The following is a 17155-nucleotide window of genomic DNA, read 5'->3' as shown; positions in this document are numbered from 1 at the left end:
ACAGGTTGATATCCAGTTTTTCCAACACCATTTATTAAAGAGGCTATCTTTCCTCCACTGAGGATGGTGAGCTCCTTTGTCGAAGATGAGGTAGCTGAGTACATCTGCATTTGTTTTTGTGTCTTCCAGTCTGTTCCATTGATCCTCAGGCCTATTTCTTTGCCAGTACCATGCTGATTTTATCACAGTGGCTTTGTAGTATAGTTTCAAATTGGGAATTGTTACACCTGGTGCCATGTGACTGTTGCCTATAATGGCTTTTGCTATTCTAGGTCTCTTGTGGTTCCAAATGAATTTTTGGATTCTTTTTTCTAGTTCTGTGAAATATAGTGTTGGAATTTCAATTGGCATTGCATTGAATGTATATAGCAGTTTCGGTAGTATGGCCATTTTCACTATGTTGATTCTTCCTACCCAGGAGCAGGGGATATCTTTCCATTTTTTTATATCCTCTTCGATTTCTTTTTTCAGAGTGCTGTAGTTTTCAGTGTAGAGATCTTTTGTTTCTTTTGTTAGATTGATTCCTAGATACTTCATTTTTTTGGATGCTATTGTAAAAGGAATTTTTTCCCTTATTTCTCTTTCTGTCTGTCTGTTATTTGTGTATAGAAAGGCTATTGATTTTTGGGTATTCACCTTGTATCCAGATACTTTACTGAATCTGTCAATTAAGTCTAGAAGTTTTTTGGTGGAGTTTTTTGGATCTTCAATGTAGAGTATCATATCATCAGCAAATAATGATAGTTTAACTTCTTCCTTTCCTATCTTTATTGCTTTAATTTCTTTCTCTTGTCTAATTGCTGTGGCTAATGTTTCCAGAACTATATTGAAGAGAAGTGGCGATAGTGGGCATCCTTGTCTTGTTCCTGATTTTAACATGAAGGTTTTCAGTTTTTGGCCATTCAATATGATGTTGGCTGATGGTTTTTCATAAATAGCCTTTATTAAATTGAGGTATAGACCATCTATTCCAATTTTTTGCAGGGTTTTTATCATGAATGGGTGTTGAATTTTATCAAATGCTTTTTCTGCATCTATTGAGAGGATCATATGGTTTTTGTCCTTGACTTTGTTAATATAATGTATTACATTCACTGACTTTCGTATGTTGAACCACCCTTGCATCTCTGGAATAAATCCGACTTGGTCATGATGGATGATCTTCTTAATAATCCTCTGTATTCTGTTTGCTAGTATCTTATTAAGGATTTTTGCATCTATATTCATTAAGGAGATTGGTCTGTAGTTCTCCTTTTTGGTTGTATCTTTCTCTGGTTTGGGAATCAGAGTGATACTTGCTTCCAGGAATGAATTTGGAAGTATAGCTTCTCTTTCAATTTCATTGAAAAGTTTGAAGAGTAATGGTAGTAGTTCTTCTCTAAATGTCTTGTAAAATTCAGCAGTGAATCCATCAGGGCCTGGGCTTTTCTTTGTTGGTAAGTTTTTAATTACATTTTCAATTTCACTGATTGTGATTGGGGTGTTTAAAATGTTTTTATCTTCTTCGTTCAACTTTGGTAATTCATAAGTATCTAGAAATCTGTCCATTTCTTCTGTGTTTTCCATTTTATTAGAGTACAGGTTCTCAAAGTAGGTGTTCATGATCCTCTGGATTTCTTTCGGATCTGTTGTGACTTCGCCTTTTTCATTCCTAATTGCATGGATCTGAGCCTTTTCTTTCCTTTTTTTGATAAGATTAGCTAAGGGTTTGTCAATTTTATTTATTCTTTCAAAAAACCAGCTCTTTGTTTCATTTATTTTTTGTATCGTTTTCTTAATTTCAATTGCATTGATTTCTGCTCGGATCTTTATAATTTCCTCTCTTGTTCGAGCTTTGGGTTTTTCTTGCTCTTGTTTTTCTAGGAGTCTAAGTTTCATCGTTAAGTTGTTTATTTGAGCCCGCTCTGTTTTCCTAGTGTGGGCATTCAATGTTATGAATTTTCCACGTAGAACTGCTTTCATTGTGTCCCAAAGATTCCTGTATGTTGTATTGGCATTCTCATTTATTTGTAAAAACTGTCTAATTTCTTCTTTAATTTCCTCTGTAATCCATTGATTGTTTAGGAGAGTGTTGTTCAGTTTCCATGTGCTTGTGAAGTTTCTATAGTTTCTTGTGCTATTGATGTCTAGTTTGATTGCACTATGATCTGATAATAAACAGGGGATGACTTCAATTTTTTTGCATTTATTTAGACCTGTTTTGTGAGCCAGTATGTGGTCTATTTTGGAGAATGATCCATGTGCAGCCGAAAAGAATGTATATTCTGGTTTTTGGGGGTGGAATACTCTATAAACATCTATTAAGTCCATGTGTTCCAAAGCTTGGTTCAGTTCTATTATTTCATTGTTGATTTTCTGCCTAGTAGATCTGTCAATTTGTGATAGTGGGGTATTTAAATCCCCCACTACAATTGTATTAGTGCTTATTTGGTTTTTCATGTTACTTAATATTTGTTTTATATAGTTGGGGGCATTTATATTTGGTGCATATATGTTTATGATTGTCAGCTCTTCCTCTTGAATTGTTCCCTTTACAAGGATGTAGTGTCCTTCTTTGTCTCTCTTAATGAGTTTTGGTTTGAAATTTACTTTATCTGAGAATAAGATTGCTACCCCTGCTTTTTTCTGGACTCCTGACGCATGGAGAATTGTTTTCCATCCTTTCACTTTCAGTCTATGGACTTCCTTTTGCACTAGGTGTGTTTCTTGTATACAACATATTGTTGGATTTTGCTTCTTAATCCATTCTGCCAATCTGTTTCTCTTGATTGGTGAATTGAGGCCATTAACATTGATGGTTACAACTGATATATTTTGACTTATTCTTGTCATGTTTTTGTCCATTTGTTGACTCTTTTTACTTTTTCTCCCATCTCCTTTTAGTTTCTTGCCTTGCCTATTTGATTTGGTCTGTTGGGCCTCATGTTATTGTGAATTTCGTTGTCCTTTTCTAGGATATTGTTTAGAATTCCTTGCAGTGCTGGTTTGGTGTTCATGAAATTTCTCAGGTGCTCTTTGTCGTGGAAGTATTTTATTTCCCCATCTATTTTGAAAGAGAGTTTTGCAGGATACAAAAGTCTAGGTTGGAGATTCTTTTCTTTTAGGACTTGGAATACCTCACTCCAGGCTCTCCTTGACCTAAGGGTTTGTGTTGAAAAGTCTGCTGTGATTCTAATGGGCTTCCCTTTGCATGTGATTTGTTTCTTTTCTCTTACTGCTTGTAGTATTTTGTTTTTCTGTTGGATTTCTGGAATCTTGATTATTATATGTCTAGGTGTAGATTTTTTTTGATCGTGGCTAGTTGGGGTTCTATATGCCTCACTTATCTGTATGTCTAATTCTTCCCTTCTGTTTGGGAAGTTTTCTGTCATTAATTCTGTGAAGAGCTTTTTTATATCATTTGTGTTTTCTCCTGTTTTTTCATGAATTCCTATCAGTCTTATGTTATTTTTCTTTGTATCGTCTAGGAGTTGTTGGATTGATTTCTCATGATCCCTTACTGTTTTTAATAGACCTCTTTTTTCACGGTCACTGACTGCTATCCTATCTTCTATATCTGAAATTCTATCTTCGCAATCTTTTATTCTGTTTCGTACACTTTCAATAGAGTTTTTAATCTCCTGGATATCTGTTTGAATCTGTTTTATGGATTCCATTTCTTTCCTCTGTTGGGCATTCATTGTTTCCATGTCTTTCTTATGCTGAGTCTTCATGGCTTCTATCACAGTCTTGAGCTCATCTATTTTTTTCTCAGTTTCTGCTCTAGAGTCTCGAATCATGACTTCTATTTTGCTCATCATCTCTCTGGCTAGCTGGGAAATTATTTCTGATTTGAATTTTTCTAGAGCCTGATTGATCAATTTTGTTACCTCCTGTGCTATGGGTCCAGGGAGTCCTGTTGGTTCACTATCAGACTTTTCATCCTCATTTGTCCTACTATTTGCTATTGGTGAACTGGATATTTGTTTTTGTGTCTTGCTTAAGTGTTTTCTCATTTTTATTTTTATTGTTGGGTTGTCCTTCTTTAATTTCTGGGTATTACTTAAATCTTCCTAATATAGTTGCGTTTTAGCTTTTGAGTTTCTAATGACTCATAGACATTCTCGTTTTCATAATATCAGAGAAAACAACTCTTTAAATCAATCACCACTCTTTGTCCCAATTGATACATTCAGCAGCCCAATAGGATCAGGCACAGCTTGCCAACTGACCACTTATGGTAGTCATTAATGTATCACCTTTAACTCATGTGAATTAGATTAATTTCAAGAAGCAGCTCATAGTATGTTTGCAGTGAATATTCTTTTCAATATGGCATCTTTACCATTTAGGATGGGGGGTTCGACTTAGAACAAGAGGATTAGATAAGTGAAAGAATTAGAGCAGGTTTGAAGTGAATCCAGAGGTTGTAGAATTACCTTACTATCTTTACAAAGCTATTAAGTTCAGGGGGGATAGAGAGAGTGCAGGAATAAGGACAGGAATATATCCCCTTAACAGTAACAGGCGCTTGCCTTCCCTTGAAGGTACAGAGCCATGAGTGAGGTAAAATGACTGGAGAAAAGAACATAAAGAGAAACCCGTCCTAAAAACAAAAAATAAAAAAAGAAGTCTGAGTTCTTCAGGAACTGGAATAAAAAGGGAGATGAGGGACACTATGGTGGAGCAAGAGACTGAGTTGGAGAGACAGGACAGAAAAAAGAAAGAAATTTTAGGGTGGAATGAGGAAAAAAGAGAAAAGAGAGAGGGAAAGAAAAAGAATTTGAAGGTCCTCTTTCAGGCTATCTCTGATCTCATATTATACCACATGCACAGTCATATGCGGAACCCAATCCCCTGGTCTTAGCTAGCCAATGGCTGTTCCTCACGACTGAGACTGAACACAATCTACAAGGCCTAACTTTAGTTTCCTTACCCTCAGGGTTGAACTCCACTCAGTTCTATTACAGGTTTCCCCTGCCCTTTCTTTAAAGATGTTCAAAGTTGGGAGCTCAGAAAACTGCCCTTCATGGGAACCTATGCCTCTGCAGAGTTGGTCTAAGGACTGGCCTGATCAGGAGTTTTGAGAATGGGGAGGGGTGTCATGTGGGTGTTTCAAGGGCGCCCGCGCGGCTACCTTCCTTCCTGGTCTGTTGTCGCGCAGGCCGGGAGCTCGCACGCAGGCCCCTATCTCCCACTTTTTCATTGACTCTGATCAGTCTTATGTTAGTCCTCTTTGCATCATCTAGCAGCTGCTGGATTAACTTGTCACTGTCTCTTGGTAGTTTTTAAGAAATCTTTCTTTTCCTGGTCACTAACTGCAATCCTGTCTTTTATATCTGATATTATTTCTTTACATTGGCTCATTCTGCTGCTTATACTTTCAGTGGTATATTTAATCTCCTGGAAATCTATTTGCATCTGTTTTATGGATTCCATTTCTTTCCTCTGCTGTGCATTCATGGATTCCATCATGTTCCTGACCTCTTCTATTTTTTTTTTAAAGTTGTGTCTGCTCTAGAGTTATTAATCATGTCATTCACTATGGTCACCATCTCTTGTTATTTGAGAATTTATTTCTGATTTTATTTTGTCCACATCCTCTTTGGTTGCCATTTCAAGGAGTCCAGGTGGTTGTGTTTTGGATTGTTCCATTTCTTTGCCTCCTGAATTTCCCTGTCATAATCTGGAAGTCTGGTTTTGCATCTTGTTTAGGTGTCTCTTCATTTCTTTGTGTGTGTGTGTGTGTGTGTGTGTGTGTGTGTGTGTGTGTGATTTGTTTTTGTTTAATCCCTGGGTTGGTGCTTGTACATTGCTTATTGCATATATCTTTCTTTAGAACGCTTAGGGAATGATTACTACTTGGATTGTCGTGTAGGTATAGTTGAGTTTTGAGTTTTGTGCCTGTAGTGGCCCTTAAGAAATCTTAGTCTTGGTCTACCAGGAAGGAGAACTGATTTGAACAATCACATTAGCATGGCCAAGGTAATACAGTCAGCATCAACATTAGCATCAAACACAGAAAATGCAAAATTATGGTATTATTATTCTATTATTCTGACATCTTTATCCACATGAACCAGACTTGTTATATATCAAAATCAAGGACCAATGAGAAATATATTTATAGTAAATAAGCCTGTCAATATCATGGCTTTACCCTCTGGGAAAAAGACTTAGAAAGTGCTGGGGGATAGAGAGATGGAAGGAGAGGGAGAGGTGGGAAATAGGGCTAGAGGACACAGAAAAGTGATATAAACTTCCAGAAACTGTTGAAGACAGGAGGAAAGAGAGATGGAAGGAACAAATACAAAAGCAATTCCAAAGTACATGGGGCCTGGGATGTCAGTGCCTCAGAGTGGGCAAAGACAAATATACTCCAAGCTAGCAATTATTTATTGGGTACAAATTTATTGAAAGGAGTATCAGGTGACTTAGGGGACAGCAGTAATCCTATGTTGATGAGAATCTTAAATCACTGAGTGTCTTATGTTAATGAGGGCAGTAAGGAGAGCATTCTTACAATAGTAGGTGGGACAAAATAGCAGGCTGATGAATAAGTCCTTCCCCCAGATGAAACCTTTGTCTTTTTTTATTACTACTTGGTTCTCAAAGAACCAGGATGTCTTCAGCAGATGTACTCTTGCCTTTGAGTGTCAGGATGTCTTCAGCAGATGTACTCTTGCCTTTGAGTGTCACAGTATCATGGGACCTTTGAGGCCTCCACTTGTGACCGGAGGCAAAATGGAGTTATGTTTCTGCATGCCATAGCTGGCCCTTGGACAAGGTGACATTGGGCCTTAGACAGCCATAGCCATAGTTTAATTATAAACTGATTTCCCCCAAACTTATGTAGAATGCCTCTTAACATCTGTCCATTGGCATTGACTGTTTTCTTCCTTGTGTGATAGTTATTTTTGTATATATTGAATTTCCCATGCTAGACTGTGAAAATGTTTAGGGCACGAACCATGACTTGTTCATCTGCATCTTCTTTATGATGCTAAATTCACTGCTGTGGAGGTAGCAGTTGCATAATAAGCATTTATTGAAACAATGAAATGCAGGGGTTTTCTCTTTTAAAAATAAACATAAGTGCTAATCAGATAAGCATGTGTCTGGAGAGATCCATGAGAGTTATGGAACTGTAAATGGGGATAGTTATTTTGGAGTAGTTTTTCCTCTCCCCTGTCCTTGAAATGTGCCATTATACTTGGTCATAACAGCCTTCCACTCCCAAATTTTAGCAGTTAAAGCTGAGCAAGACTGCTTCACATGAGTTACCTAGAAGCACTTTTCAACCTGAATGTTGAATGAATCATAGGATACCTTGAGCCACATAAGGGACAGGAAAACTGAATTCAGCTGGCTGATGAATCTCATCCCACTGATGGGGTCCCAAAGGAGAAGCTGCTGCCATAGCAGACATCCTTGCCCAGTACTAGCAGGATATGCATGGCACCTACTTCTTGCTTTCCATAATTTGGCTGTATTGTTGTATCTCAGGAGTCAGGCTGAACCTCTACATGACTCAAATGGGCATGTTAGATGGCAGGCAGCCAATTCCTCACTGGCTGCCATGGAAACCTAGGCCCTCGTCTATTGACAGGCCTCTGCTGAGTTATGTGCATCTGAGGTCCGAGTGACTCCAATTAAAGTCCTTCCCCCTGAATTGTGGTTTCTCACTGACCTGGTGATTTGCTTGCTAACTGCACCCAGTCCCAGTACCAAAAGGTTTGTTCTGTCCAAGCAAGATAATCAGTGCTTACCCCCTGTCCTTACCTGGCACTGTCATGCTAGGTGTTCAGCAGTATTTCACTAGATGCCTCAAAGCATATCCAGCTCCCTCTTCCTCCACACTATTGTATTCAATAAATACTGAATGTGTTTGGGGACCTTTGTCTTTGCTGCCATCAGCAGCACTGACCAGGTCCCAAGACTGAGCTTCTTCATTCTAAGTGTCCTTACCCGTCTATTCTTTAATATTCCTCATGCTGTTGTGGCTCACAGGAAGCCAGAACCCATGGCAGAGGTTCTGGCAATGTCCCCTTTCCTGTTCCTATACTGCCACAATTCTAGGTGTGACACAGCACTCGGTGCAAGGAGAGGACATTTCTTGCATGTATTCTGTGATTTTATAAACCAGAAGATCCTTCCCAAAAGCATGGAAGCAGTTACATCCCAAGGGTCTCACTTGGCTCTTCCAAACAAGCAGAGACAGTGTGGGTGAAGCTTGGGGGAAGATGATCACTGGACACAGAATAGCTGGCTGCTTTGGGGAGGATGGTGGCTCTGTTTTGGTGATGAGTGATGGAATGGGGAGGTGGTTGTGGGGAGGACAGGGTGGGGCTGCTGGATGCACAGTGCATTTCAAAGGGAGGCAGAGAGGTGTGGAGTTTTTAAGTAATAAAGCAAAATTTAATATTCTACACAGCAGGGGTATAAACTTAATCTTTTAATATCTTTTACACTTGCAATCCTAATTTCTATTTATAATTAAATGAAACTGCAGTTCTCATAAAATGTATCTTTTCACACTAATCAATAAGGTATCTTTGATAAATGTATAATCCATTTGTGTCAGGGTATCAGCTTGTATGAAATTTCAGTATGCTGCCATTTTTTTCCTGTAAAGTACAGTGGTGGCTTGGTTTATGAACTTAATTTGTTTTATGGTTTTAGGGAAGATGATCATTTGTGTTTGTGTGGAGAAGATGGCTGTAATTGTGTTTGTTACCCAATGCAGAGTTTGTGAAGAGAAGCAAAGTCTTGCTGAATGATTTTGTTTGTAAAACAATTGCAAACAGAAGTATTTGTGAACTAGGATATTACTGTTATTCTTTTTTCCAAATAAACTGGGAGACAAATAGACTGATAAAATTTCTCATCATACCAAATTGACTTTCAGAAAAAGATCTTTGAATCAGTTGTAAAAAAAATAGGGTGGAGATGCCTGTGATTCCAGCTATTTGGGAAACTGAGACAGGAGGATTGAAAGTTTGAGGCCATCCTGGGTAATATATCTTAGACCCTGTCTCAAAACAAAAATACTCAAAACCCACAATAAACAAATAAAATTAAGTAAATCTTTTTTTTTTTTTTTTTAAGTACTGGGGATTGAACTCAGGACCTTGTGCTTGTGAAGCAGGTGCTAGAGTAAATCTTTACAGATGCTAAGTGGTGCACTATCTAAGCCTGGATGAGGCTTGTGATGTAATTCCAGCTTTTGAGACCTTTAACGTATTTCTTGGTAAACTTGAACCTCCATGGGAAAACAGATTGCCAATGGGCTTTTTTTGCGGGGAGGGGGGAAGCTACAGATTAGCATAGTCTAATAGTTCTCCTTAGAATAGTGATAGCAAATCTTTTAGAGACAAGTGAACAAACTGCAACCTCAAACCCACTTACTTATTGCAAAATGCCAACACTGCAATTAATCCTGAATACTGAAATTTTAGTTTAGAAAAAAGAATTTAAACAGTGACATCTTTTGTCTTAACAACACATATGCCATAAGTTTGCCACCACTGCCTTAGAGTGTAGAGAGCCATATTTTTTCTTTGTATTCAGAGTCTGTTGAGCATAAGTTGTAAAACAATGCTCTCCTCAGACTGAAGTAGATGTTTGCATGATATCATAAAATGCCTCAGACTTCACAACCTTTATCTAATTGTGTATGTCAAAATACTGGCATAGACAAAATAGGCCATTATCTTGCTGGCTTTCCTTTTGAGAATTCTATCTGGAAGGAGAGATGTGTGGACAGATGGCCTTGTCACTGCCTGTGGAATAAAGGCAGACACAGTACTCATTACCATTCTGCTTTTTGGCAGAATTCTGCCCTGACTCGGGGATTTTGCTATAGAAATCAATTCTTTTTTCTGATTGCCCCACCTTTGCTGGCAAGCTGTTCAGTATTTTATCCTATTATGTGGTCACATCATAAGTGTTTTTATTGTAACTCTGATGTTACTCATCTGTAAAGTGGTGCCTCCATCTCTCCAAATCTTGTAACCCTTCTTCCTAAGTGTTGGGATACCACTTGTACCTGTACTCAAAGCCTGGTGTTTGAGGGCATCTGAGGACACTGTAGGTTACAACTCCACTCTCAGGGACATGCACATAATAGGTTACAATTATCTAAGAATGAGTTAATATACTCAACCATGCATGTACATTATGGCCAACACCGTGCAGTAGGTGCTTTTTCTCTCCATGTCCTGGTAAGCAGATAAGACACTATAACTCCTGTGACCTAAAGAACACTGTAATCTTTTAGTAGCTGTGTTTGCTATGTAGCCTGTTCTGCTGTTTTGCTGGAGGAATACAAGACATGCAGTTCTTGAATTGCAACTCCAGCTCTGCTCTGTCTGATGATGCTGCCCTGATGCTGATGATTAACTCTCTGTGTGTTGTTCTTTATTGGGGAATTAATTAATTCACCCATGAAGGACTATATGGACTAAAAAAACAAACAAACAAAAACAAAAACAAAAAAACCCTCTCCAGGTGACTCCTGGGAAGACTTGGCCTCGGCCTTGCCTATGCCTTCACATTTGGTGTGGTCTGTCAGGATGCCTTCACACTAGTTAGCAGCTTTATTTTATTTGTTTGTTTTAGTTTTTTAGTTGTTTTAGTTTCTTGAGACAGGATCTGAGTAGGTAATTCTGGCTGGTCTTGGACTCATGTGTAGCCTAGCCTGTCCTCAAACACATGATGCTCCTCCTCAGCCTCCTGAGTGTTGGTATTACAGGCATGCATCACCACACCTAGCCCAGCAGCAGCTTATTGAACAGAGGTAGTCTGGTGAGTGGAACAAATAATAGGAAGTGTTTTTCCCATGTGAAAGTAAACAAGGACATGCAGTCTACCATCGCAAATGAGGAAGAGATCCTGTGTGAACTGAACTTGACTTTTCTGAAGCAAAAGGCTGGAGACATTTTATGGGGTATACTAAGAGACATTTTAGGGGGTGTACTGAGGGCTGAGGAGGGGTGATCCACATGATTGAGCTATTAATCAGCATTTACCCAGAGAGAAAAAAGCATCTTTTTAATTTCTTATATTGGCTACACAATAACAAAATTATGCATATTAATGGAGTAACATGTGATGTTTCAATACATGTATAAGTTATGAAATGCTTAAATCAGGGTAACACATCTATACTATTTCTTCATGGTGAAAATATTCAATATCATTTACCTTTTGAAGATGCAGTTTATAATTATTACCTATGGTCACCTTACTGTGCAATAGTATATCACAGGTTCTTGCTCCTACCTGATTATAATTTAGCATCTATTAATCAGCCTTTTCCCATCTTCCTCTTCACTGGCCTCCCCAGCTGGTGGCAAATACCATTGCACTCTCAATTTCTGTGAAATCTTTTGTGCTCACATAGGAGTGGTATCATGCAGTGTCTAGAGCTGGAGATCATCATGTTATGTGAAATAAGCCAGATTCAGAAAAGCCTGTCTCATGGGAAGAAGTATTAGTGCAAGATGAAAGGAGACACCCCACTGAACTGAAAGGTGCAGGCATTTTCTTGGAACTTGTGTGGGCAGGAGGGCTGAGAAGTGCTACTTTTGACCCTTGCCTCATGGGACCATTTTACTTTCCAGCCTGGGCCTGGCAGCCAGTGCAGCAGACAGTGCCGAAGGAGACAGGCTTGGAACTTTGTGGGGCCCTCAGCTCTCTAACAGGCCAAGTGCCAGTGCCAGTGCTGGTGCCCCCCACCTGCCTTAGGAAGCAGCCTATTCACAGGAGCCTGTTTGGAAGTCTTATACCTTTGCTTGCCACTGTGTGTACCATTCTCTGTGCTTTTGTGGAGGGTTGCACTTGATGAAGTATTTCTCTAACTTGTTTTGAGCACTGGAGAGGATCATGTTTTGTTTGCTCCTGGTCATCTGTGGATATGAGCAAACAATATGCAAGTGGTGTTCACAAAGACTGGCGTGAGTTGTTTGATGGAGGGGCAGGGCATATTTGGAGGGAGCTGTAGAGAGGCAGCTGGGTGTTCAAGAGGCAAAGTCAGAGACAAAAACCAGAGGGCTCTAAATTCCTAGGTGGTCTCCTGTCAGTGAAAGTAACAACTCAAACCATTTTCTAAAGAACAGTGATATTTATTTAGGGAGAGTAAAGTGCTGTAATGTGACTGCACGTGTCTTAAAAAACTATGACTTTTCAACGATGTTGAGAGGCAGGATAAGTCTTTTTTAAAAAAAGGCTATGTGAGATATTTAAGATAATAATTCTTCTCACAGAAGCTTTTTTTGGGGTCAGGGTTCTGGCAGTCCTTTTATTTTTATTATTATTAACTTGTTTGTAGTACATAATGTTTCATTCATCTTAGGGAGTAGGTACATGTACTTAACAGATCAATTCTTTTTATTCTCTACCCCTTCCCTTCCCAACCTTCTCCCTGTCTCTGAATCCCCTTCACACTTACAAATGATATATCTCCCTATTTTTTTGTGTTTTGTTTTGGTCAGGATCTCTCAGGCAGTTCATGCTGGCCTTAAACTTGCTATGTACCTAGGCTGGCCTTGAACTAGTGGTGATCCTCCTGCCTCAGCCCCTTGAATGCTGGGATTACAGGTGTGTACCACCACTCCTAGCTCCATGTTTAATTTTATCTTTTATTTTGGTTTTAAATTTATTTATACTTTGAATTTCTCATATAGAGAAGTTATACAATATGTAAGCTTGTGTGTTTTACAATATTGTGGTTTCAAGGTGCATCCATTTTCTACAGATGACTCAAACATATTATTTATGGCAGAGTAGTATTCCATTATGTATAAACAACATATTTTCTTTATCCATTCTTCTGTTGAGGAATATATAGGCTGCTTCCAGGATCAAATGGAATTTCTGGTTTCAGTTTTTTGAGAAATTCCATATTGAGTTCCATAGTGGTTGTACTAGTTTACATTCCTACTAATAATGTAGAAGTGTTCTGTTTAGCTCCCAACCTGTGAAATTAAAACAGAACTTAATAGAAAATCAGTTTTCCTTGTTGAAAGGAATCTAATTTCTTGCAGCTACCCATTCAGGTTCTATCATCCCACTATAACTATTGATTTCTGTTCTGCTTCAGGTAAGGAAAACAGCAAGATTCTTGCTAACAGAGTCCCGTGATGTCCTGTTTTTTAAGGAACCTACCTTCCTTCAAGGCTGACCGCCCCCTAATATTGATAAAGTAGACAATTGTATTCCTATAAATGATGTCTTTTTAAGAATTTTAATTTAATTATTTTTTTTTGAGACAGGGTCTCACTATGCAGTTCAGGCTGGTCTTGAATTCACTATGTAGCCCAGGCTGGCCTCACATTTGCAGCAATCCTTCTTACTTAAGTGCTGTGATTACAGGTGTGTGCTGCCAAGCCTGGCTTGAAGATGAAGTCTTGTAACCTCTGAGGAGCTATACGCCTTCAAAAGATACAGATAAGGTTGACAACAATATTCCTGTAAACAAGATTTTACAATACCCTAAAACTGAAATCCGGCTCTCAAGGCTAAGCTATAATATTAGCACTGAGTAACTGTCTTTGTCCTATTTCATGCCGATCCCCTTGACAAAAATGTATAAAAATTGGTGTTTATCCTTTGTTTGATAATCAGTCTCTTTGGACAGTAGTCCAACTGAATCAAAGTGTACCTAATAAAATCCTCCTGTTTACCATTGGTCTCTCTTCTTGGATACTACAACATTTCTGGTGACCATAAAGGGTTAAGAGATGGCAGAGTATCTGTCTCCTTTGCTTGCAGGCCTGAGAAGGGTCAAGCTGCAGGAATCTTGAGACTTCTGTTGCCACTGGGTGAGACTTCAGTTCAGAGAGGGAAGAGCCCTCTTGCAGCCTGGAGACCTCTTCTCTGTCGGCACCAAAGGAACCTGTGAGGATTCAGGAGAGTTCTGGTAAAAGTATGCTACAGGACTGTGGTAAGGTTTTGGGGGCCCACAGGGTAGCCCATATCCTTAGAATGCAAGGGAAGACTGACCACCTCATGAGGTGTACCAAGTAATTTGACTCAGGGGGAGTCAGTTGAAACAACCCCAAGTGGAACTCGAGGATGGCCTATGATGAGAGTTACTCTCAAACAACACACAGGAGAGGCCTGACATGGGAATGGCTCACAGGAGACTCTTAAACAGCTTGTGGGTGAGGCCTTCGATGAGAGTGGCTTGCTAAGGGTGTGTGCTGAGTAGTCAGACTTAAGGATAATTGGATAGTGTCCATCGTCAAGTGTTCTGAGTGCCAGACTCAGAGGGAGTTAGTCAAAACCTACACTTAAGCTGGAAAAGTTGCAGAGGGTGTATGTGTGACTGCATGGGAAAGAGCAGAGTGAAATGTGTGGGTCACAGATATCTTAGCACGGACTGTATACTCCAGACGTGTGGGGCCAATCTAGAGTAGTGAATAAGGCTTATGGAGGCACCCCACAAATGCTAGACACATTGTGGAATCTGAGTTTCATATTATAAATCCTCCAACTGCTAAGGAATGCCTAAAAACTCCTGAGAGGGAGGCAGTATAATTGCCCTGAAGTGAAAGTGCTTGAAAATGTGAATTGTATCATAACAGGGTTAGAGTTACGGTGAGTGATAGCCTTGGAATTTGTGCTCTGGGTATGGAGTGTGTGTTTCATAGTTGGTATCAGCATTAGATTTGGCCTTAGGGTTAGCTGTAATTTAGGATTTCAAATACCACTGTATGGAAAGTTTGGAATCATGTTTTCAGTTAGGGTTAGGATTGGTGAGAGTGATAGGGAAGGAACTCACGTATCTGATAAACTGTGTGGGAGAATGAAGGTTAAGGCACTGCTTTGTTTGAGGGTGAGGTGTACTGCTGGTTTCCCTGGACCTGAGCCATGCAGTGCAGACATAATTGGTAGTGTTTGGCTTGAGTTTAGGCTTAGACTTATATTTAGGGGTAGGAATAAAGTACCCAATTCAGTACCTGTACAGTTTAGTGTGTGTTTGAGGATGAGTATTGCTGTTAATTTGAGGTTCAGTGGAAGGAGTGATTTAGGCATATAAGTACCTCTTCTAGGGTTTGCATGAGGGTTAGGATTAAGGTGAGTGATAGCCTTGCAATTTCTTTACCTGGATATTGTTGTGTGGGTTTCATAGTATCACCACGTGATTTGGCCTTAGAGTTATATATAGTGCATGATTTCAAGTACCACTGTATGGGAACTTAGGAATCATGTTGTCGGTTAGGGATATGGAGAGGATTGGTGAGAAGGATATGGAAGGAATTCATGTATCTGATAATTTCCATGTGAGTATGATGGTTATGGCACTGACTGTTTTGAGGGTGAGGTGTACTGTGGGTTTCCAAGGACTAGAGCATTGCAGTGTGGATATAATGGGGAGTGTTTGGCTTGAGAGTAGGGTTCGAGTTAGATTTAGGGGAAGGAATAGACTCTCCGTTTCACTACCTGTATAGTGTAGTGTGTGTGGGAGGATGAGTGTTGGTGTTAATGTGATGTTCAGTGTTAGGAATGATTTAGGAATATAAGTACCTCTTTTAGAATTAGGGTTAGGGTTAGTGTCAGGTTAGGATTAGGGTGAGTGATAGCCTTGGAATTTCTGTACCTGGGTATTGGGGTGTGGGTTTCATGGTATCAGCATGAGATTTCCTCTTAGGTTTAGCATAGATCAGGATTTCAAAAATGCCCTATGGGAACTTAGGAATCAGATTTTCTGTTAGAGTTAGGGTTTTATTGGTGAGTGTGATACAGAAGGAATTCACGTACCTGAAAATTTGCATGTGAGAATGAACATTAGGGCACTGACTTTTTGAGGGTGAGGGGTACTGTGGGTTTCCAAAGACCTGAGCATTGTGGTCTGGATATAATTGGTAATGTTTGTCAAGTGAGCACTGTTAGACATAGATTTAGGGGAAGGAATAGGCTCCAATTTCACTACCTGTGTAGTTTAGTGGGTGTTAAGAGTGTGCATGTTGGGAATAGTTTGATGTAGAGTGTTAGGAATGATTTAGGAATATAAGTACCTCCTCTTGGGTTAGTGTTAGTGTTAGGGTTAGCGTTATTAGGGTGAGCGATAGCCTTGGAATTTCTCTACCTGGGTATTGGGGTGTGTGTTTCATAGTTTGTATCAGCATGGGACTTCATCTTAGGGTTAGCCATAGTGCAGGATTTCAAGTACCACTGTATGGGAACTTAGTAATCATGGTGTTGGTTAGGGTTAGGGTTAGGATTGGTGAGCATGATTTGTGAGGCAGGTGGCAGAACCACTGAGCTAAATCCCTGGCCCTTCGTGAGCATGATTTGTAAGGAATTGATGTACCTGATATTTTGCATGTGAGAATGAAGGTTCGGGCAGTGACTATTTGATAGTGAGGTGTTTGGTAGGTTTTCAATGACCAACGCATTGCAGTTGGGATATATTGGGTGGTGTATGGCTACCAGTAGGGTTAGACATAGATTTAGGAGAAGGAATAGCTTCCCCATTTCACCACATGTGTAGTGTAGTATGGGTTTGAAGGTGAGTGTTGGTGTTCATTTGACTTTCAGTGTTAGGAATGATTTAGAAATATAAATACATCCTCTAGGCTTAGGGTTAGGGTTAGCGTTAGGATTAGGGTGAGTGATAGCCTTGGAAAATCTCAACCTGGGTATTGGGGTGTGGGTTTCATAGTAAATATCAGCATGATATTTCACCTTAGGGTTAGCCATAATGTAGGATTTCAAGTACTGCTGTATGGAAACTTAGGAATCATGTTGTCAGGGTTTTGCTTAGGACTGGAGAGCGTGATTTGGAAGGAATTTACCTACCTGATAATTTGAATGTGAGAATGAAGGTTTGGGCACTGACTTTTTGATAGTGAGGTGTACTGTGGATTTTCAAGGAGCTGAGCACTGCAGTCTGAATATAGTGGGTAGTGTTTGGCTACTAAGTAGGGTTATAGATAGATTTAGGAGAAGGAATAGGCTCCCCATTTTACCACCTGCTTAGTGTAGTGTGTTTTTGAGAGTGAATGTTCATGTTTATTTGACATTCAGTGTTAAGAATGATTTAGGAATTATAAGTACCTCCTCTAGGGTTAGGGTTAGGGTTAGTGTTAGTCTTAGGATTAGGGTGACTGATAGCCTTGGAATTTCTCTACCTGGGTATTGGGGTGTGGGTTTCATAGTTAGTATTAGC

The sequence above is a fragment of the Fukomys damarensis genome, unplaced genomic scaffold (genome assembly GCF_012274545.1).
Source record: "Fukomys damarensis isolate Sample0158 unplaced genomic scaffold, DMR_v1.0_HiC HiC_scaffold_18, whole genome shotgun sequence".
NCBI lineage: Eukaryota > Metazoa > Chordata > Mammalia > Rodentia > Bathyergidae > Fukomys > Fukomys damarensis.
This window is presented reverse-complemented; position numbering follows the sequence as displayed.